The following is a 22,829-nucleotide window of genomic DNA, read 5'->3' as shown; positions in this document are numbered from 1 at the left end:
AATTGTCCACGTGGTATATGGATGGCACCTTTTGTAATACAGGATACTCAACATAAAGCTGACGACGCAAAGTTAGCGAGTTTTGATTCATAAATGTCCCCAATCTGGCCTTAAAATGCAGCAGTTCAAAAAGACGCAACCCCTCCATAAACTTTTAAAAATATTGTTACTTTAACACAGAAAAAAGAAAGTCAGAATTAAACACTCATTTCAGGGTAAAATTTTCCTGCTACAAAAATCACCCTGCTAGTAAATGCTACACAGCAACAGGCGAATTGCGAAGTGTACGAAATATCGGCTACTTGGGGTACGAAATCCAAAACAAAACAAACATAATAACTCGGCATTTCGCACCCCAAGTCTGAGAGATATTCGAATCACAATCACGATAAAGTAAACACTGTTGTAATTCTACCTGCAAAAAATGTATCCATAAATTTCTATTGTGGAACCTTAACCTTTAAAAAGTTCCTATAGACTATGTTCAGACTTTTAGAGAGAAAATGGTTTAAATGAAAATAATTATATATCATAATGAAAATCAGGCCTGTAATTTTAATCCTTTGAATTTATCTGAAGCGCTTAGATTTGAACCATTTGAAATTAAAATTTTTGAAAATTCCTAAGAAATACTCAAATACCATTAAACTACAGAAATAACAAAAAATTTAGCATTGATCCAGAAGACGGCATCATACAATTTTAAGTCCTTAAACCGATCTTTCATTGTCTCATTAGGGAATCTTTCTGTCACGAATTTTTAAAAGCATTTTCAATCCCTTAACAACTACCCCTTACGAGTATAATGCTGAATTTATTGTTTTTCAAGACAAATTCAAAAGAAATTTCAAAGTCTTCAAAAACAAAATGTTATAATGGATAGTTGCAAAAATTTATTGTTAACCTAACAAGGTTTAATATGCAATCTTTAATACATGGAACAAACCAAATTTGTATTCAAATTATTCTTTTAATTCACTGTACTTGATAGTTACTTAAAGTTTCTCTTATAGAAATTCCCTGACTTTTAATTTTTTTTAAATTGCTGACTTTTCCCTCGTCAAAAAAGTTTCCTAACTTCTCCCCGATTTCCAGGTTTTCCTTCACCAGCGGCCATCTTGACTGAGGGCGATTCGGGAGAATCTCTGTAAAAGCACTTTCTTGGTTTTTGAAAACTATAAAACTTTTTCAAATTTTCTGTCAGAAAAAATATAAAACAGATTCCGTTAGTCGCCTGAGGGATAGTTTTAAGAAGTTCTGAAAATAGATTATCATGGTAGACTCGTCCAGGGCAGTCTCGAATAGGGACATTGAAACTTTGTTCGGATTTTTTTTTCTTAAAAATTATAACAAACTCTGCATTAGACGCGTAAGGAGTGGGGGTTTTATGAAGGTTTACAAAATATAATATCATGCTAGACGTGTTCAAAGGAATTTTCACAGGAAAACTTGCTAAATTTTTTTAACTTCATTTGGGTTGAATTTTACAGAAATTTTAAGAACAAAATTAGAGAAAATATAGTCATTAGTATAAACCAAAACATATTGCGCGCTTCTATAAAAAAATATTATTCTTTACAGTAGATTGTACAATAAAAAACTATTTTGTTAACAAAACACGATCACAGGAATAGCCTCAGCTTAAAATTCTAAAAATTTACTTCATAAAACTACATGTCCTTACTTTAAAAGTATGACAAAAACTAGAAAGTTTCTATTCTAACAAGAAAGTCTGCAGTCAGGAAGGATAGGAATCACCCTGAGCAGATACCCTTCGCGTTAAAAGGCGTTCGAAGTTCTTTCGAGGTGAAGGTGGAATGTTAATAATTCGTCCGACAGTTTATAGAGAAGGGAAGGATGTCGCGATGCCGGGAGCGGTCACGAGGCCCTTATCACCCCCTGGAGACGTCAGTTCACCGATTACAGACGGTTTTAGGCGAAACGACGTAGGATATAAGCACCGGATAAGAAAGTTGTGCGCGATATGAAAAATGCAACGAGCCAGTTATCGTCGCCTTGAATTTTTCATCGTTGTAACTCCAAACTCCATGTTCTCAGCCACATGAGCTCTTCACATCGTATATAGCTATAAAAATAATGTATAAATAACACCTATACGTCTATACAACCAATATTACAATTTTTTGTTTCACGGTTGGACATAAATTCTCTTATCAGTTGTTACACAGAAAAAACTGAAGTTCCACTGGAACCCATTTTTGGCTCCAAAGGAGTTGCAACAAAAAAACCCCCACTTGCAGAAAAGGAACCCAAAACGATAAATGAGCTCTAAATGATACCACACTTGGGGTCCTAAAGGATCTCAATTATAATTGAGCCTATTTCTAAAGAACATATTTTTTGCTTTGCGCAGTGTGATATTATGTTTAATTAATAAAATAATATTTACCTTAAAGCACGCATGTAATCGAACTCTGATGGACATAAATTAATAAAGATAATTAAAAAATAAAATATTACCGCAATTAAAATAGATATCATGACTTGATAAATATAATTTGCAGGTTATATAGCAAAATTGTCAACATAAAGGGATATTCATATGCAAGAAACTTTTCGTCTCAAGTCGTCGGTCGATAACTGTAAATCGATTCCTAACTTACCAGCCCTACTTTGCAAGAGTTTGGTTTGTGAATGATACTTCTGGTTATTTTCAAGAATGCTCTAAACGAAACCTTTGCCTCTCTACAGGTATCTATTACAGCTCAATTTCTTAATGATACCAACTTTTACTTGAGTCGCAACTTTAGTTAACCCCCAGTTTTTTCTGTGTGAAATGAAGATGCACAGAAGAAAGTTCTGTTATTCTCCGTTTCCCTGTTTACAAATATATTTTCGGCAGTGATATATCTTTCATCACTTTCATCCATGTTCACTCAACTTTTAGGTCAACTTCTCAAGTTTCCTCGAGTGCAAAGGTCATCTAGGAGAAAGAAGTATGAGCATGTTCCTGTAAGCTAAGAGCTAGTGAAATACGAGTGGCAGAGCGGATGTGGAAGTTTCAAGGAGCGTCGACAGGATAACTTATCCTTGTGTCTTGGAGCACGCGACATTATTTCCTATCTCGCAGGACATATTTAGCAATGAGGACGTCCTGCTCGCACACAACTTGAATTCATAACGACTCCATCCCCACTGATTTAGTCTGTTCGTCACAGGCCTACCGCCTTCTTTGGAATGCTATTTTTTATCCACATCATTTCCCCCACAATTCTACTGTGACCGATTACGCACATTTAATCTTTATGTAAATGGAAAGAACAAATCTATGTTTAAAAATTAAAAATTATCTTAAATCTCCTTGCCCATTCTTTCCTGATCGCTTACTGTAATCACAGAAGAAAAAGATTTAAACTAACACCATCTAAATTCCTGTTTGTAAACCAAAGAGACACGGATCGCACGGATGATTAACGCTCGTTAAACCCTCAATGATATTTTCATTTGAAAGCCAGGATGCTTCCAAGCGCTTAATATTTGCTGAGGGTGGCTAAGAGAACGCGGGGGTGAGAAATTCACGATAGACGAAGACAAAATGATGGAAAACGAAGGGAGAATGGACAGGAATGGGAGGGTGAGGTCGAAGGTCGTAAAAACAGCCCCATTGTTATCGTCATCCCGCGACTCGTTTCGCAGTGGACGGGACATGGAGATTTCAAATACATAAAGAGCAACTACATATGCAAACACGCACATAGCGCATTTTGTGCCAAATATCCGAATATGAAAATTAAGATTAGTTTTTTTTCTCGAAAACTATTAGGATATTTAAATTTGTTGTGTAGTACAAAAACTTTTCGTCTTTCAATAACAATAATAAAGAGTCGGGTTAGCGCTATATTGAAACGAATTTAATTTTATAGCATCGGCTACATATGTATTAAAAAAAAAAAAATCATTTTAAGAATGGTTTTCTCTTCCTCCATTATGCTATTGATTAATTATGTTATCATCTTATTGATTAAGTTTATTTTCCGAATCGTTACGTTCTTGCTTCTTTTTCTGAGGCATTTTTCTAGTGTAAAGAAATTTATACATTTATATTGATTTTTAAAAAAAGGTCCAATTTTTTGTACAAATACTACTATCTGTACAAAAAATATAGGCACCTCGATTTTTGTACAGTTTTTCGAGAAAATCTTAGCAGAAAAAAATTCTAAAAATATGAGTTAACATTCATGTTGCATTTGAAGGGTTTGCCAATACCGATACAGAGTTTTAAGATGTTCACATTATTATCGATTATTTCCTGGCGAATGAAAGGTGAAAAAGTAGAATAATCATATTATCATTTCCGAATACTACATTTTTAATAGATGTAAGTCACTGAAAATAAATTATGGAAATTCTGCAAAAAAAGAGTGGCTTCGTTGATTCTTTCTGTGCCTAATGGGGGAATTTACAGTCAAAAATAATAATTTGTTAATAAGTTCTTAAGAAAAACGCAGGAAGGTTTCATCTCCGAAACTAAGGAACGTACAGAGATGATTCTTGAAGCAAATTACACATTTTTGGCTTTTGACATTGTTGTATGTATTTTAACGAGCAAAAATTGCACTTGGGTGTTTAAAAAATTATTTTCTTTTTGGAAAAATACAAAAGACTTTATGATAATCGAGGAAACTGCATTCTCTGCAGGGCCTTTGCTGGTGCTGCTGATACGCATGCAATACGACCTTCTCTCGTACTCAGGCTGTTTACACAGTCCCTAAGACTTGATGCAATAAAAAAGGGATACAATTGCCTCGATTATCGTAAAGTCTTTTGTATTTTTCCCAGAAGTAAATAATTTTTAAAAATTCAAGTGTAACTTTTTGCTTATTGAAAATACATACAACACTTTCAGAAGCCAGAAATGTGTAATTTGCTTCAAGAATCATCTCTGTACGTTTCTTAGTTTTCGAGATGACACCTCAATATGTTTTTTTAACAACTTATTAAAAAATGATTCTTTTTTGCTCTAAATTTCACCATTGTGTACAAAAAGGATTAATGAAACCATGTATTTTTTCATAATTTTCATAATTTATTTTCAGTGACTTAGAGCTATTCAAAGTTGAGTATTCGGAAATAATTATGATTATGGTACTTTTTCACCTTTCATTCACCAGGAAATAATCGCTAATCATCAAAACATTTTGATACTCCGCATCAGTATTTGTAAACCCTTTAACTGCAGCATGCATGTTGTCTAATATTTTTATAATTTTTTTCTGCCGAGATTTTCTCGAAAATCTGTACAAAAATCGAGGTCCCTATATATTTTGGACAGATAGTAGGTAACCACTTTCTTACTGAAACTCTACGCGATTTCCGTAGCGTAGGCCGTAGAGTACTCACTACTCATCAAGGATTTATTTTATACAGAGCACTTTTTCCTATACAGGTCTGGTGTCCTGTCTTTCAAAGCAAACCTCAGTCAGAACATCTCTCCATCAGAAAATAATACTAATGTTCAAGGATACAACTGTTTTGTGAAAGAAAATAAACGTGTTTTAAAAGCACCTCTTCTGCCTCTGCTTCTACATCAGATTAGAAAGAGAATTGCAACTATGAAATTAAAATTTTTTATATCACCACAAAAAATCTACACTGCTAGTAAACTGTGTATGAGGTTCAATATACTTTTTGGATGAATCCGGATCCTTCGAATGGGGCGCACGGATTTAAAAGGATTAAAAGGGGCATTAGCATTGAAGTTTATGCTTAGGCACGAATTGAAAAGGATTGAAAGTTGGGTTCACATTGGTTTCGGATTCACTTGGATTAAATTTAAAAGGTTTGAATACTTGCGTTATATTGTTTTAAACTAATTCAAAATGGTTCGAGTATCAACAATTATACGTGGCATATGTTTTAGTTCAAACTTCAAAACTTCAATTCCGTGGGATAAAAACGTATCAAACTATTAGTGGGGTGGGTGGAGGGTTGGTGTAATAGACCTCAAATTACAGTACCATTCACTTTGAAAAAATTTACAAATGCTGTTCTAACTTCCGGAACATATAGGAAAACACTCTTTAAATTTGAGCGGAGAATTTTTGATTTTTAGATTAAAACACTTGATGCGTAATACCTCACGTGTGGCTGGTAAGCCTCAATCGTTTAAATCCAGAATCCTACCACTCACTCGCTAACGTTTCTTTACTGGCGATCGATGCACACATACATCGTTATATATGAGCAAAGGTTTGAATTCACTCACTTCACATGATTCGAATCGATCGTGGCATGTTTGACTGACGTTGATTTATTCGCCAATTGTAATCGACGTCTCCTCAAGAATCTCAAGTACACATTTTGATTGAAGACAAATAAATATCTGGTTATTAGGATAGTCAATTATTTAAAGCTTTCATCGAACGTGCGGTTATATGAATAATTTATTTCATGATTAACTTTTACGAATACTTAGTTATCGCTCTTAAAGTCAGAACTGATGGTTAGAGAAGTATAAGAAAATACTCTTAAACATTGTACTAAAATAGACAAGAAATTACAGGTTGATTTTTCTTTAGGTGGTATTTAAAAATTCTTTAGTTTGGAATCTACAATATTATATTATGGTCACCTCTATTATATTAAATGTATATTCTCTTCATTTCTGTACCGCAGTTAAAAACATCGGTTTAAGGTGGTTTCCGAGATATCAAGGTTTAAATATTTGTGCTCGAGTATTGCAACAGAAAGAGTAAACTGTTCTCCTTCTCTCACTTACTATCCATGCTTTTGCACACCAACATGGTCCACCCCCCCTTGTAACTTGGCATTAATCCCTGCACCATTGTGTAAGAGCATGTGGATGGTTCTCTCCTATTACTATGTTTATGCCACTGGACCGTAGGAAACAATACATAAGAAATGGATTGACTTGTACTTTCAATCTGTGAAGCCCCAGTGGCATCGGCGAAGCACATCTCGGGACTTAATTGTTAGTCATCTTAGTCAGCAGCATATTTTTAGATCATTTTGAGCAAAACAATTTGGCTCCTGAAGATTTTTTCATCCCGCATAATTTTTATAGAAACGGGAATGTTTTGTTTTTTTGAATTGCATTTTTGATGTTAATAGCGATATTTGGTGAAATCTACGAAAGTCATTTTCAACATAAAACCAAGATGAGAATATAAAAAATTTGTGGTCTGATGAAACTATCGATAATCGTTGCAAAACTTCAGTTAGATGAAAAAGATTAGTAGCCTGAAAAAAACTATTTAAAATGTTTAAGTTTGAAGATAAGTATAATAATTTTTTGTTTTCTCTCTTCATTTCTTTTTAAATTAATCCCCTCTAAATCATTTTTCTATAAGAGTACCCCAGGAAAATATAATGCCACGGCCTTTTGAAATAAGAAAGTTAACAGATGATTAATAAGAATTAAGACTTTGTATAATTTTAAACTTTTTGCGATATTCGAATATTTCTAATCAATAACAAGAGGAATTTTATAATCTAAATATAATTACATAAAAAATTCACCCCGGTTGAATTAATATTTAAATATTTGATATTTAAAAACTTGAAATGATTTATTTCCAAAACTCAAAATCGCGATACACGATTTTTCAAATAATAACTTAATTTTCAAGAAAGAACTTGAATGCAAACATATTAAATTTACTTGAGTGAATTTGTCGAAATTCAGTTCTGTTCAGTAGAATTAAATTAAATTTATAGATTTTTTAGATTCATATCTACAATCTATATTAATATTTTAAGTCACGTTTATTTTCTTTACAGCAGCGCTTATGGCTATTGGAACCAATTTGTATATTTTAGAATATAAATATGGGTTCCAGATGTTTCCAAAAATTGTTTTTTTTTATATATTTCGCAAATCCTCTTATGTTGTATTATTTGACGAAAAATGATTTTCATAATTTTTTTTATTAGCAAAAAAATTGTATAGATCTAACATGATTTGGAAGATTTTTTCGGTATTTTACGAAAGGCAAGTGAATTTTCTTTTTTATTTTACACTTAATAAGACTTGAAATTTTATTTCAGTTTCATAAAAGTCAGAAAAAATAGTTGAAAATTAGTTACTTTGTATAATTTTTAACGTACAGGGGAACGTAAATTATCTTGGATCACCCTATTTCTATTTTACATATTTTAAAAAATATTAAAAAATGCAAAACTTATTAGCATTTGAAACCGGGTTCACAATTTTAAAATATCTTTCAGAAATCTTTAAATTATAAATGATAGTAGGGTAGAACGGGGCATGACCAACGAGCTAATATTCGGCACTTTATAAAAAAATAAGAAGACGTGCAATTAATACTTTTTTTCTCTATTTCAAGTTCCGCTTTATTTTATATTATATTTTTATACGTATTAATTATCTTAATAAAACAGTCATTTCATAATTTAATTATTTCTAGGAAACCGCAGTTCGTCGGTCTTGCCTCATATAGAGGCAAGACCGAATGCGTTTTGTTTTATCAAATACAACTGTCTAAGGATGTAATTGATGCTTACATTCTATGGAATTCAACATTGTTTTAATAGTCATGTTTAAATATATGCAGCAAGAAGCAAGTTTTTTTTAAATAAGAATTATTTATAGCTGTAGTATGATTTCTTTTGTGTGTGTTGAGCACAAGTTCTGTTATGTGGTTAGTGATGAATGATTCTATCATCGACTAAATTTACAGTATCATTCAGGAGTATGAGGACGCCTAAAAAACTAACTATTGAAAACATGCACTTACTTCTCGCAGGATATCTCCACAACAACAAAATAAGATCAAAATCATTACTAAGAAGTTGTTGGGAAGATTCACGGACGAGAGGCGACTGCAGTCTTTTGTCTCTATTTTGTGCCTTCACAAAGGATACAAGATCAAGCCCTTTTTGTCTTGCGCATGCCATTACAGTTTTATGATAATACAAGAACGATTTAACGTTTATTACAGTTATTTTGGTTAATTTTAAAGAGGAGATTTCAAAGTTTATTTTTGCAATTATCAAGTTTTTACCATTATTTCCCTAGCTTTGGCCAAGAGTTGAAGTTGATATTCCGCGAGAAGTGAATGCATTTAATCGCTCGTTTTTAATGTGTTTTTATACGTACTGAAAGTGGAGTTCACAGAAACAATCAAGAGCAAATTTTATAGCATATAATTTCGTATTATTGCATGCTGGTACACAGTACAAGAAAGTGTTCAAAATGATACGGAAATCAATATCACAATGATATGCAACAAAAAAGATACCGGATTCAAGAGCATTTTGATCGGCCGGAGTGAATTATCGTCTTTTAAGATCATAATGATCTGATCCGAGATCATGTATAAAGTCAAACCAAGATGGCTAATGTTATAAGAGAACTTTATTTCATATACAAGCTTTTTATGGTTTCTGATCGTGCAGTGAAGTTTAAAAGTTAGAAAAATAACGAAATCTGATATTAGAAAATATCTCCTGTTAAGTGTAGTTGTCACTTGCGTGCTGTTAGATCCTAATGGACACATCGTTATGATCTTGAGAGTCAGATGATCGTTGGAGCAAAATGCTCAGCAACAAAACTGATCCATCTTTACATTTTCATCCTAATGAGAAGGTATTTATTTTATGTGAAAAATGATTTTCGCGGATTCCATCAAATGTCGACGTTTTGAGACCCCCTGAGTCAGAAAAACATTTTTTTTGCGTCGGTGTCTGTTTATAAAATAAAAATGACTAAAATTATTGAATTTTCAAAATCCAAAAAATCAAACGAAAATTAACATTTGAAGCCAAACAAAGCGTGATATGGGAAAAAGTCAAGAGAAAAAAAAACATTACTTTTTCAAGACCCTACAAGATTGCCTAAAGAACTTTTTAAATTTTGCTAACAAAACATCGAAAATTTACATTTTTATCGCAACAAAAATAATGAAAAAGCAATAACTCCATTTTGTGGAAAACAAAACAAGATACGAAAAGAGATAGATTGTCAAAAACTGTGCACCTAAATACAACGATACAAGGTACGTGAATAATTGAGACAACATTTATTCAACCAAAAAAAGATTCACAAATTTTTTACGAATATTTATTTGATAGGAAGCTTAGTTTTTTTTCGTAAAAAACAAGATTAAAAATAAAAAAAATGATAAAAACAAGAAAATAAGAATAAGACTGTTTCAATTTCCATGCATATTATGAATAGTCATGATATAAATTTATTAAAATGATACATGTTTTAGCGCAGCTAAGAATACAATCTAACGCAAAATAAGAAACAAATATTAAAGCAATCATGATAAATACAATTTGTACTTTATTTTGCAAAATCTTAATACCCAATCCAAGCCAGAGGTATTCAAAAAATGTATTATATTTGATATAAAAGTGTTGAGCATAATGTAGAAAATTTGACATTTTTGGCAAAATCGAATGCGCAGAACGAGATACGTTATAAGAATTTGTTCGCTAAAGCCAAAAGAGCTTTAACAAAAGAGAGTTCACAATCGCAAAATTACACTTGTCGATTCCTTGATCTTTAAATTTTGAAAGGTCTCTGCACGAATGTGGGAGAAATGCAAAGACCAATCGCGAATATGCGAATCTGAGAAACATAAGCATTGCGTTATCAAGGATTGATATAATGCGATTAGCAGACATCGCCGTCACAAGCCGTCACTACTGTCGGCGAGAAAATTCAAGTCCTCTGGCTTTGACGTTAAATAAGTATGTGAAGAAAAAATGGCAGGTTAATGAAAGAGTTATCATTTTAAAGGTGCAAATATTGTACGTTAATGAGCCGAAAAGAAATATTCCAAAAAATTATTTGTAGCTTACAGATCTGAAAATCTGATGGAAAGTAAGGAAATTGGATAGCGTTTAAAAACAGTGAACTTTGAAGCATAGTTTTTTATTGAAAAAATAGTAGGAAAAATCTGAAAAAAATCATGGTGGTACATTAAACATTTCTGAACAGCTTGCCGTCGAAAAATTTGCAAAATATAAATAATTGCTCCTTTTTTGTGAATAAATATGCGACCGCACTATCTTCAGTTCTAATGAAGATAATGAAGTGATTTAAATTGGAGGCAGTTAATTGAACTATCTGTAATAATTTACAATTTGAAGGAAGTATGTGCTTCATGTTGTCTTCGTACAAATTGCGATATTTTAAGTCAGTTTTTTATATACGAAAGCAAGTGCGAAAGCCCAGCGTGGTGCCGTTTTTTCAGGGGAACGTCTTTGGTTTTCCTCAGCCTGACCTACCCAACTTGTACCACCGAGCCTCGCTCTGGCCTTCAAATCCTTTCCCTGTGTTGAGGAAAACCGAGGCCGATCCCCTGAACAAACGGCACCATGCTGGGCTTTCGCGCTTGCATTCCTATATAAAAAATGACTTCAAATATCGCAATTTGTACGAAGACAACAAGAAGCACATACTTCCTTCAAATTGTAAATTATTACAGATATTTCAACTAACTACCTCCAATTTAAATCACTTAATTATCTTCATTTGGACTAAAGATAGTGCGGTGGCATACTTATTCGCAAAAAACGAACAATTATTTATATTTTGCAAAATTTTCAAACAGCAATCTGTTCGAAAATGTTTAATGTACTACCATGAATTTTTTCAGATTTTTCCTATTATGTTTTCAATGAAAAACTACGCTTCAAAGTTCACTGTTTTTAAAAGCTGTCAAATTTCCTTACTTTTCATTAGATTTTCAAATCTGTAGGCTACAAATAATTTTTTGCAATATTACTTTTCGGTTTATTAACGTATAACATTTGCACCTTCAAAATGATACCTCTTTCATTAACCTACCATTTTTTCTTCACACACTTATTGAACGTCAAAGCCAGAGGACTCGAATTTAGTGCCCCAAGCAGCCGCAAGTGTTTTATCTTTAGTGACGCAGTATTTGATGTAAGCATGTGACGTGTAGCTGGTTGCAAACAAACAATGTCAAGTTAGCCAGACGTTCAAGGTAAACATGAACAATTATCCTCACCAAGTGGGTAAACACAGAAGAAAATCCGAGATATCAGGGTAAAGATTAACCACCTGGAGTAATTTTTTGTTGTAGATAAGCTTTACCCTGAACTCCGAGTAAATATTACACTAAGTTTTTTCTGTGTTACCACCCATGCATTTCGCGAAACTAGAAACATAGGGTTCCATTCAGAATTTTAGATTTCACTTAATTTCAATTTGCTGCTTATTGCTTGACATAGAGAACTACCGAAAATAAATTTACATTACAAATTCAAGACACAACCTTTTGGTTTTAGGGTCACAATTTGTCAACTATTTTTATGGTTGCACTTGCCTCGATGATGAAGTATCAGTGTTGGTTTATTTCAAAGAATGTGTGGAGTAATTCAAAAACTGATCATTATATTTTGAGGGCGGTTTGAGTGGCTGAATGACGGCTCTTGTTTCTTAGAAGTGAAGCAGAACCAAAGGCAGGGCCGAACAGGTCAAATGTCGTCGTCCATAAGAGGGCTGGTGTGAATGTGTAATGTCTAGTTAGTTCAGATCAGAATTCGATACAAGAAAGACGTGCTTTCCAAAGTACTCTTTGAATAAAGCAAAAACTTATGTTAAATTATATGCTGTAGTTTTATTTCCATAACCTAATTTCCTATAATCAACAATTTTTTAAATTAAATATATTGTGAACTCGAATTAAGCTTAATTTTTATAATTAATTGATGGAATCATATTTTATCTACAAGAAGATTAAATTTACATGCTGCAAGTATTTCAATTAATGTTGCAACGAAGAATTCAAAGTATAAGAAATGGGAATGTTATACGCAAAGCCGCGTTTGCCCCAACGCGACGGTTCGTCTTGCCCCGGTCTACCCTGAACACCACCCTTGTAAAAATAGCTTTTACGCCATGTTTAACGAGCATTTTTGTTCGAAGATTATGATAATTGTACTCACGATATCACAAGACATCTGCATGCCTCGATTATCACACATGAGTATCCTAGACACTTTCTCGAAATAGTCTTTCATTTCACTCAAGCAGTATAAAAGCAGTCTTCCCAGCGAGTCTCGTCAGTTGATGATTTAATGGCACGCTTGAAAATTCACCCTGAGTTTCGAGAGATGAGAGTGTAGGAGTCTCGTGAATGTGAATTGGTGAATCTCCCTCAACCCTTCAATGTGCCAAACACCTATATCTCCACATAATATCGAGACAAGCTAAAGTAAAGAGGGAACTTCCAGTGATTAGTTTCGAAGGGTGATGTACGCGAACATGCCAGTTACGCAGCTAAAAACGACTCGGCAGCTTCCGCTATTGGAGAAGCGATTATAAGGCATAACAGCGGTAACAAAGAAGAACACGCCAAGTAGTCCTCATATCTGCAACTTACTTCTCCCGTTTAAAACTATTTTCCGTTTCTCCTATTCTTAATTTCTTATCTATGGCCTCCATTCCACTTCATTTCTCGATTCATTACGTATTTAAAAGAACGGAAATATGTGTAATGTAAAAAAGAATATTCATATGCAATCTAGAATCGTAAACATCGTGGAGGAAAAATTAAAAGTGGAATATTTAATAGCAGAGAAAGTAAAAAAGAAATTATGGAAAGGAAACCATTTTAGGTAGTTCCCTTTAACACAGTAAAAAATAGGTTCAATTTTGTAAAGTTCACTGCACGACCAGAAACGACAAAAAGCTTGCATATGAGCTAAAGTACTGTAAGAACGTCAACCATCTTTGCTTGAATTCATACATGATCCCGAATCAGATCTTTATGATTTCAAATATCGATCATTCACTCCGGCCGATAAAAATGCTATTGAATTCGGTATCATTTTTGTTGCATATCAAAATGATATTCATTTCGGTATCACTTCGAACACTTTTTTTTACTGTGAAAACAAGGTAGGGTATACTGAGGCAGGACCAACCGGTTAACTTCCATTGCTCTATAAAAACTTAATAAGAAGTTTTATTTTTTTTATTTCGACTCCGACATTATTTTATATCGTATTTCCATCCGCATTAATTATCTTAATAGAACAATGATTTAATCATTTAATTATTTCTAACCAGCTGTATTTCGCTAGGCCTGTCTGGGAAAGATCGATTGAATGACTGTGATTCCTGTATAGGTGTTTAATAATAAATAGTCAATAAAATATGCAAAAAAATTTTAGTTAAAAAAAATGAAATTAATCGCATATGGAATATAATCGTTTCCAGTACAAAAGCCTCTAATTTTGCACTTCTCTTTAATGAATAAAGTAAGTTCTGTATCTTCTCTAATTCTGGATAACATTTCAGAATCATTGAAAGTTACTTGTCCGGAGTAAGACATTATTAACTTCTTCTGCTCCTTTATAGCTGAGTGAGAACAGCTTCGAGTGCCAAGGGCGGAACAACTTCTTGGGTACTTTAAAGTTTAAACAATTGTTTGTGTCCCTTGAGTCTTGGCTTTCCTCTAAGTAAGTGATTCATCTATCAAGCTCAATATAGCAATCACCTAAACCGAGATAATTAGTCCCTCAGTGTTTGAAAAAGTTGTTTGATTTGGAACGTAATGTGCTTTACTTAAAAATTTAGAGATTATGCTTCACATGATTTACTCTGATGTGACTGAACTGATTAGTGAATAAGACTGAAATCACTGATTAATCCGTTACATGTCTAACTACTATTTCAATTAGTGAATTTTTTACTGATTTATATTTAGAGAGTAGATGCGGTAAAAAATTTTTAAATGCTTAATTGCAAAAATTTGATGAGTGTTAGTAATCGGGACGCACCGCTCACCTTCGTCTTTACAGTGATCTGCAGAAGACTATAATCGAAGATGACGTGAAAGTAGCCACACAAACTTTTCGACACACACATACACTTAACTGCACACATCTGATATGAGTCTCATTGTCCTATTCTACGAGTAAACTGAACCTTTGTGAGAAAAAGCACAGATTTCCCAAAAGATGCCATAAGCAGTTAACATATTTAGACCGCGGACCTATGCTCCAGATAGCAAAACGCGATTTTCGAAAATCCATTTAAAAAACTAAAAGGAATTTCACCATTTGTCTTGCGGGATAATAACTGCATAAAAAAAATTTGGCAGAATATACAAAAAAATTAATTTTTAAATAAATGTCAGTCAACAGGTTTAGACCACGGACCCTTCAAATTAACATTTCTCCTTCATCTTGGGCGTATTAGACGCAGACTTTTATTAACTCCATAAATAATAACTATAAGAAAATTTCTCTACTATCCAATTATTAAGAAGTAGATCACAAAGAGATCCAAATAAAATCAATTGAACAGACCCTTATCTTTATCTTTTATTTCTTCTCATATTCATCATCTTTATTTGGTTATCTCTTGTATTGTAAGCACTGTTTTCGTCTATTCTCCTGAAACAAGTTAGATAAGAGATCAAATATTTATGGCAGCAAAACAGGCTTCAAATCTTATTGTTAAAGAGCATTGATGTTAGTGGTCACATTTAGATAATCACTATTCATCGTACAACTACAGAGTTTGGTATATACAGTTACTACATAGTCCCATTGTAGAGCGTTATCACAGACTAAGGTCATTAGTACCAGCATTATAAAGTAACATTGAGTTAGAACGCAAGGAGGCTATAGCAAGATATCATTTTGGCTAGAGAATTTACAGAACTAATGTTCTTGCATGTAATTCTAATGGTCATTATGCTCGCTTTCCCCTAACTGGACAATTATTAATAAAGATTAATGGAAACACTCACATATGATAACAAGTTTTTTTTCAAGCTGTCCGGAATGACTAAAAAATCATTTCATTATGTCCATGAGTTGATGACATATAATTTGTAAAAACTGTCTAACTTTCGGGTGAGAAAATCATACTATATGCAGAACAGATTTTCTTGAAGCTAATTTTAAATTGTTATCCCATTTTTGTTTTCCTTTTTTATCCTGATGTGTTCAAATGACAATTCTTTTTACTGTTTGGCTATAGTAATAACATTATCTACACTCCCAATGAAAATATCGCGTCGATTTTAGGGAAATGTTACTTTTAAGTTTAGATTTGTGAACCCTAAATACTCTCTAATTGCCTGTTCTAAATTAAAAGAAAACTGGTCTTTAATATTGACCATTTATTCATTTTAATTCCTTAACACCCTGTTATTCAAAGAAAAATTATAATTAAATTCCTCTCTTAAAATATTGTTATTTTTCAGACTGACTTCAAACAAACGTCTTTCCATCGACTCTCTTATTTCCTTTTTTACCCTCAGTTTATTTCTGCACAATAATCAAAGTAGATTTCTCTAAGCTAAGAAGGAATGTAAAAAATTAAACCTTCAATTTAATTAAAGCAATACTGTAAGAAATCTCCATATCATATTTAAATATTATCTTTATGAATAATATAATAATAATATAAGCAAGTTTCGCCTTAACATTTTTTTTTCGTAGCTTGTTTCGTTTTTCCAAAAATTGTATTTTAAAAATTTTAAATGTTATTTGTTACGATATAAACAAAAACTAAGCGTCATATCAAAAAATAAGAAATTGTAGTAGACCTTTTTCGGGTTTACTATTTTTGTCAATTCATCTTTTTTTTGTATTCTGCAGATTTTAATCGCAAAATGTAATTTTTGTTTATTCATTTTTTGTGGTAAAAACCAGAACAGATTGGCAAAAAATTATGGTTAAAAAACTAAAAATTTCTTTTTGAAGAAATCCGCGATAGTCAGTTTTCTCATAAAACTAATACCTTCTTATTATGATGAAAATGTAAACATGTAAGTTTCGAGATTTTGTGATCCTCAATAGACTCTATATGTATATAGTCTAGGTATCTGGTAGTTTGGTTCCCGAAAAAATCCCACATCCAATATTTTTAATGATATAGTTTCGTCAAGGGAAAAGTTTTCCCTTTTAACATATGAGAAATGCTGGAACATATCAATTGTCAAACTGCTTTTTTTAATAGTTCCAAAAGTTACTTTTGCGTGGACAAATAATGCCATTGAATTTTAGAGCAAAATGTCAAACATGAAACAGAAAGAGACCCAAATTGTGAGAACATTTTGTTCAAAAATTAATTCGCCATCTTCAATAGGTTTCGAGTTATAGTATATTGAAGAATATCCAATTTTTGGATTTTTAGCGAAAAATCACTAAGTTTCAAAAAAAGTGTGTACTTCTGCACCTAATTACTGTACGGAAAAGTGTTCCACAGGTGAGACACCTCAATCCTGACCATTTTTGCCAGTTTTTACAGGCAAAAATGTGGACTTTCGTTTTTTCAAAATAAATCGTGTAAGGTTTAGGTTCATTTGATGATGAAAGAGGATGAAATAGAGTATATAAGAATCTGAGCTCATCTAAAAAAAATAAAGTCTTTTGGTCCTATTATTTTGGGAATGCGAAGGTTTCAAAAATTCAATTTTTTTGCATTATCGACTAAAGACGGAGAATTTGTGTTTTTGGAAAATACCTCGTTTTCTGTGAATTCTAAAACAAAGTTTCTACACAATAAATAAAGTGGAGTCAATTTAGCGGAATTAAAAAAAAAGTGTCTTAGCACGAATAAGTCACGAGATATGACCTTGGAAAATGCACTCTTCCTGCATAGTCACCTGAGCGTACCGTCATCATATTTTAATATTTTTGTCTGAAGTAAGTGTATATAATTCATTTCTCATGTATAATATGACTCCATTATTAAATAAATAATGGTTTATAACAAAATTTTGCCATCACCACTTATGACTACTTTTTGGCCATTTTTTAATACTTTTGTGGCAATGAACAAATATGTTTATAAATAGTTTTTAATACAAAATCTTGTCATAACCACTGTTGAGTACTTTTTGACTACTTTTGTGGTAGTAAAAACGTAAATATAATCGCTTTGAAGTGTGTAATATATGATTTATTATTATATATTATTTTAATTCCTGTTGGACATTTTGCTCAAAAATGCGATGGCAATTATCCGTCCACGCAAAACTAACTTTTGGAACTGTTAAAAAAAAACTGCTTTGGCAATTGATCTATTCTAGCATTTTTGATATGTTAAAAGGGACCCCTTAAGGAAACTTTCTCATTAAATATTAGATGTGGGATGTTTTTGTGAACTTCATTCTTTCTTTCCACGTAATGCCTGGACTAATAGTAATATTCGTGGGTATAATATATACGGATAGTAAAAATAAACCTCTCAGGACGAAATGAGCTTTATCGAGTGTTCAATCTTTTCTACCAACAAGGAAACCGCGGTGGACAAGTATGACCCTAAATTATACTCAAGCCCCTACTATAATGCGATAAGCATTATAATACTACATTCGCTTGAGCTATGTATTTTCAAATAAATTGTCTTCATGAAGAGGACCTCATCATATTATTGTCAAACCCAAATAAAAAAAAATTTCTAAGATGATTGATTATAATTCATCTTTTTACATTCTCATCAGAGAAGGTATTAGATTTGTGTAAAATTCCCCCCCGAGTTTTTGTCAAAAGGTCTACGTTTTGAGACCACCTGAATCCGAAAAACACGTTTTGGCGAATGTGCCTGTTTGAATTTCTGTCTATGAGCATGGAAAACTTTTGCACAAATTAATTTATTAGATTGGCCTTCGGTACGCTCTTTTAGTGCCCTAAGCTAAATGCCAAGTTCGTTAGCCAACCATTTTTGATAAAACCAAAAATTAGCAGAGTTATAGCACTTACAAAATAAAGATATGAAGAAAAAGTTTGATTTTTAAATGCCCTACAAGATTATCACAACAACTTTTTAATTTTCTTGAAAAATCACAAATTCTAATTTTGACAGCATACAAAATAATGGAAAATCAAAAAATTACATTTTTCCATTCCACGATTTCACAAATATCAATGCATTTTAATGAAACTACGTCTGTTTTAATATCAATGCATGTTATGAATTGTAATAATATTCATTTATGGAAATTATATCAAATTTGAGGAACAAATTCGAGTGCGAAGCACGAGATACGTGATGAAAATGTGTTCGTTAAAGCGAAAGGAGCTTTAACAAAAGAGAATTTACCTTCACGAAATTACTGTTTTCGATGCTTTCACCTTTAGTTTTAAAAAGTCTGTGCACAAAGATCGAGCGCGTAGCGCGAGTTAAATACATCATCGAGGGCGAAGCGCGAGAACCAACCATAACGAGAGCACGAAAATTGGTAAATTTTCAAATCTTACGTTCAAAATGGTATGGGGGACGCGGGAAAATGATCATCGCGAACGATTAAATTTATTGGTATAAACTGAACACTTCTAAAATTAGAAGTTAAATTATTATTATTTTGAAAAGTTTTAAAATCCTTTAAAAGCTTCAAAATTTGAAAAAATGTACACGTTTTACATTTTTTCAAAGTTTAATTTATGTTTGAAATTTTGTCAGAACTTCTAAACTTATTTTATCATGATTCGAATTTTTCCCAAAATTTTGTAAAAAAACCCTGCAAAATTAAAAGAATTTCCATAAAATCTTCCACGTTCATTTTTAACCATTTTTGAAATCTTTTTAATTCTTTCTAAATATTCTCTTTAAATTAATTTTTCAAAATAAAAATTATTTTCAATTTTCTTAGGTTTCTTAACAAAATGTTTTTTATTATTTTGAAGCCATTAAAAATTCTTAAAAAGCTTCTAAATTTTTTGTTCGACATTTGCAAAAATCTATATTTTCTTTTAAATTAGGCTGTTCATATTAGGATTGAAATTTTTGTATGAATAGCTGTAATTTGTCTGTACATATTAAATTAATTTTGAATCTTTTCAAAACTTCTCAATATCTCTCGAATCACTTACTCGAATTTTTCGGAGAAATTATAGGTGTTCAATATTTATTTATACATTCAAAATTTTACTTAAATTTTACAATTCTTTACATAGAAAAATTAAAATTGCAACCTTTAAAGTTTACTTTTTGTAGTTTTGTATATTGGATTTATAATTACTGATTTGAAATTAACAGCCAAATGTTTATCAATATTAAGTAATTATTATTTTTCTTAATTGAAAATTGTTTAATTTCCAAATTGCGGATTAAAACAACATTTGAAATTTAATAAAAATCTTTAATCATGAATATATTATTTTAAAGGTATTTTTGAAAAATGAGAATCAGGCGTTCACAATTTTTGAACAACTAAGACTTTCAAATTGAATCGGTTTAAATTTCAACGTTAAATTCTGGAAATTATTAAATTTTGAACTAACTCCGAATCGTCTTTTACAATAAATTATTCACTTTTTAATCCTTAAAGAACTGTTCAATTTTAAAAGTCATTATATAATGTATATTCACAGGTGATCAACTAAAAAGGGTTTTTTAAATTCCAAATTGTCGATTTCAAACGCTTATTCTAATATGTAATTTTTGTATGTCTCTAAAACTGCGTTTTAAAATTCTTCAAAAGGAAATGTACACTTAATCATTAAATCTACGATGGAAAATTTGTTAAGTCAAATTTTTGTAATCATGCATTGTAAACTGAATAATAGAATGGAAAAATATAATAATGAAGGAAATTATTTTTTAAATTATTGAAATGAAACTTGTACATATTGTTTTCTCTAAATATTTAAGTACCTGAAGTTTTGAATGTTCAAATGAACGAAATTTGTATTGCTGGCTTTATAAACTAGGAATAGCGCTAAAATATTGATTCAGGTTATATTGCATAAAATAGAAAAAAAATAAACTTCGAATTAATTATTTTAATTGTAGTTGGAACAATATTTTTTAATAAAATGAAAATGGGAAAAAAATGTTTCGTTCATTTGAACGCTCTGAACTTCAGGTAAAATAAATATTTAACCAATTCCCGGTCAAAGAATAAATTCTCTGTCAATTTCACGTTTTTCCCAATCTCATAAAATTCCCTGCCCAGCAGCCACCATGAATAATGCTGCTTTTTTTCCAATATTGTTTTATAACGGTTGCCTTTGGCTGAAATCGAGAAAAAATCCAAGTTTCTAACCTTACAAATGAACCAAAAATGTATTTCATTACATTTAAAACTTAAATTACTCCAAATTTGTTTATTCGAAAGAAAAATGCTTTAAAAAATTGTTTTACGATAAAAATTAAGTGTCTAATTTCCGGTATATCTATATTTAAATCTCTTCATAATGTTATATTTAAATCTCTAACAATGTTATCATTGTCCCAAATAAGCATCCCCCCCCCCCCCCCCAGAGACGTTAAAAAAGTAATTAATGTACCGACCATAAACATTTACACATGAGTGTTTTCGCATGACATAATAAAAAACCGTTCCTTGAATCAGGCCTGTTTATCAAATATGTTTACAAAAACTCCCATCTAGAGGATAAAGGTTACGATACCAGTTAGCAGGTCAGAAAATCAGTCGATCTCTCAGACATCCCCACACCTGACTAAGTCACCACTCCTTTTTCAGAAACATGAAATTAATCTATCAATCTCACCCTAGGAGGCCAACCGGAACAATGTTCAAATAAAAGAATTTTCAAACTAGAAAACTTACCTAAGTTGTTCTTAAACCCTCGTCGAAATTCAATTTGACAATTGAAAATCCGTTGCCGTAATAGCATTCGCCCACAATTCCAGAAACGTTCTGTAGCACGGTATCACGAAAATCAAAATATTTCACAGAAAAATCCTAACTCTTTCAATCTCAATTGTAATCGCACACCAAACATCTTTTAACTTTGCGTTACGGTGCGTCGCCACGAATTAAATCCACGACGAAAAACCACCGACACCTCACCGACCTCATATCGCGGGAGAGTTGAAAAGACGTTGAGTGACTGAAGAGGTTAAAATGCAAAGTTGACTGTTCGACCGTTGGCGGGAGTGTTCGAAATTTGAATTCCGTGTGGTGATTGGCCAGCTGGTCTCAACAACAACAATAACACTTTAATAGCACTGTCGGGGAATTAATCCGGTCTGGCAAGGGATGAAGGGAAAATTTGTGTGTTTCGAATCTCGAGTAACTAAAGTGGAAAACCGGCACCTCGGACCAGTAAGGCAACTTGCTCGCGTGCTATCGATTCCACCACCAAAAGCCGGCGTGCTGTTCAGTTCTTCCCAGTCCCTCTGGAGCTTTTTTCTTCATCCATGAAACTTGGCGCTCGTAATTCGTAACCGATTTCGAATTGACAAGCGCGCGCGAGTCAGTTCCGGTACCTGAACGTGCTGAACCGAAGTTGAGTATTTTTTGACAGCTCGGGTGGTACTAGACGAAGGAAGAAACTTCGAAGACGAGAGGCGAGTGCTCACAAACGTCAAACTCGGTCGGGTGTCCGGGTCGGACTGAAACTAAACTCTCCGCTCTCAGCGGCGAATCGAGTCGACGCGAAAAGCGGGGTGCGGGAGTTCGTCGTTCAGCATTGGTTGCCGAGTCGTTCCATGGGGGAGAATTCGTACGGGGAGTTGCAGTGCGGAAGGTGTGATAAAAGATTTTCACTTATCATATGGAATTTCGGATGATTTCGAGACAATCGGAGTGTTATCGGGAGGCTTTTTGCAGAGTTCCGAAGGCGGATGCTTCATTGCTGAGTGGTGAGCGAAGTTTTCATTGTTTTTATTTTTTTTTGTTTTCACTTAAAAAGTTTTTATTGCTGTTCAGGGTGATTTGCATGATCAATTCCATATTACATCTTTAAAAAATTATTTTTAAATTTAAAAATCATAGAAGACGTTTAAAATTAAAAATAATTTTGGTCATTTTTTCAACTTTCATAACTTTGGTGATTTTTAGCAGTTTTGAAGACATTTGTTTGAAGCAAAAATTCAAAATTCCCTCTAAATATAAAAATAGATTATCTTA

The 22,829-nt window shown here is 32.4% G+C and overlaps 1 protein-coding gene across 1 annotated transcript in view; it reads right to left on the bottom strand.

Annotated features, from left to right (window-relative positions):
* Window positions 1-22,198, bottom strand: part of LOC117176320 — a 556,505-nt gene extending 534,307 nt beyond the window's left edge. Inside the window, exon 1 of the mRNA XM_033366539.1 lies at window positions 21,525-22,198. The gene's annotated coding sequence lies outside the window, so the exon portion shown is untranslated. The remainder of the gene's footprint in view (window positions 1-21,524) is intronic.
* Between the last annotated feature and the right edge of the window lie 631 nt (window positions 22,199-22,829).

This window comes from Belonocnema kinseyi, chromosome 7 (genome assembly GCF_010883055.1).
Source record: "Belonocnema kinseyi isolate 2016_QV_RU_SX_M_011 chromosome 7, B_treatae_v1, whole genome shotgun sequence".
NCBI classification, from domain to species: domain Eukaryota; kingdom Metazoa; phylum Arthropoda; class Insecta; order Hymenoptera; family Cynipidae; genus Belonocnema; species Belonocnema kinseyi.
The sequence above is the reverse complement of the archived record's forward strand: the minus strand, read 5'-3'. Positions and strand labels throughout refer to the sequence as shown.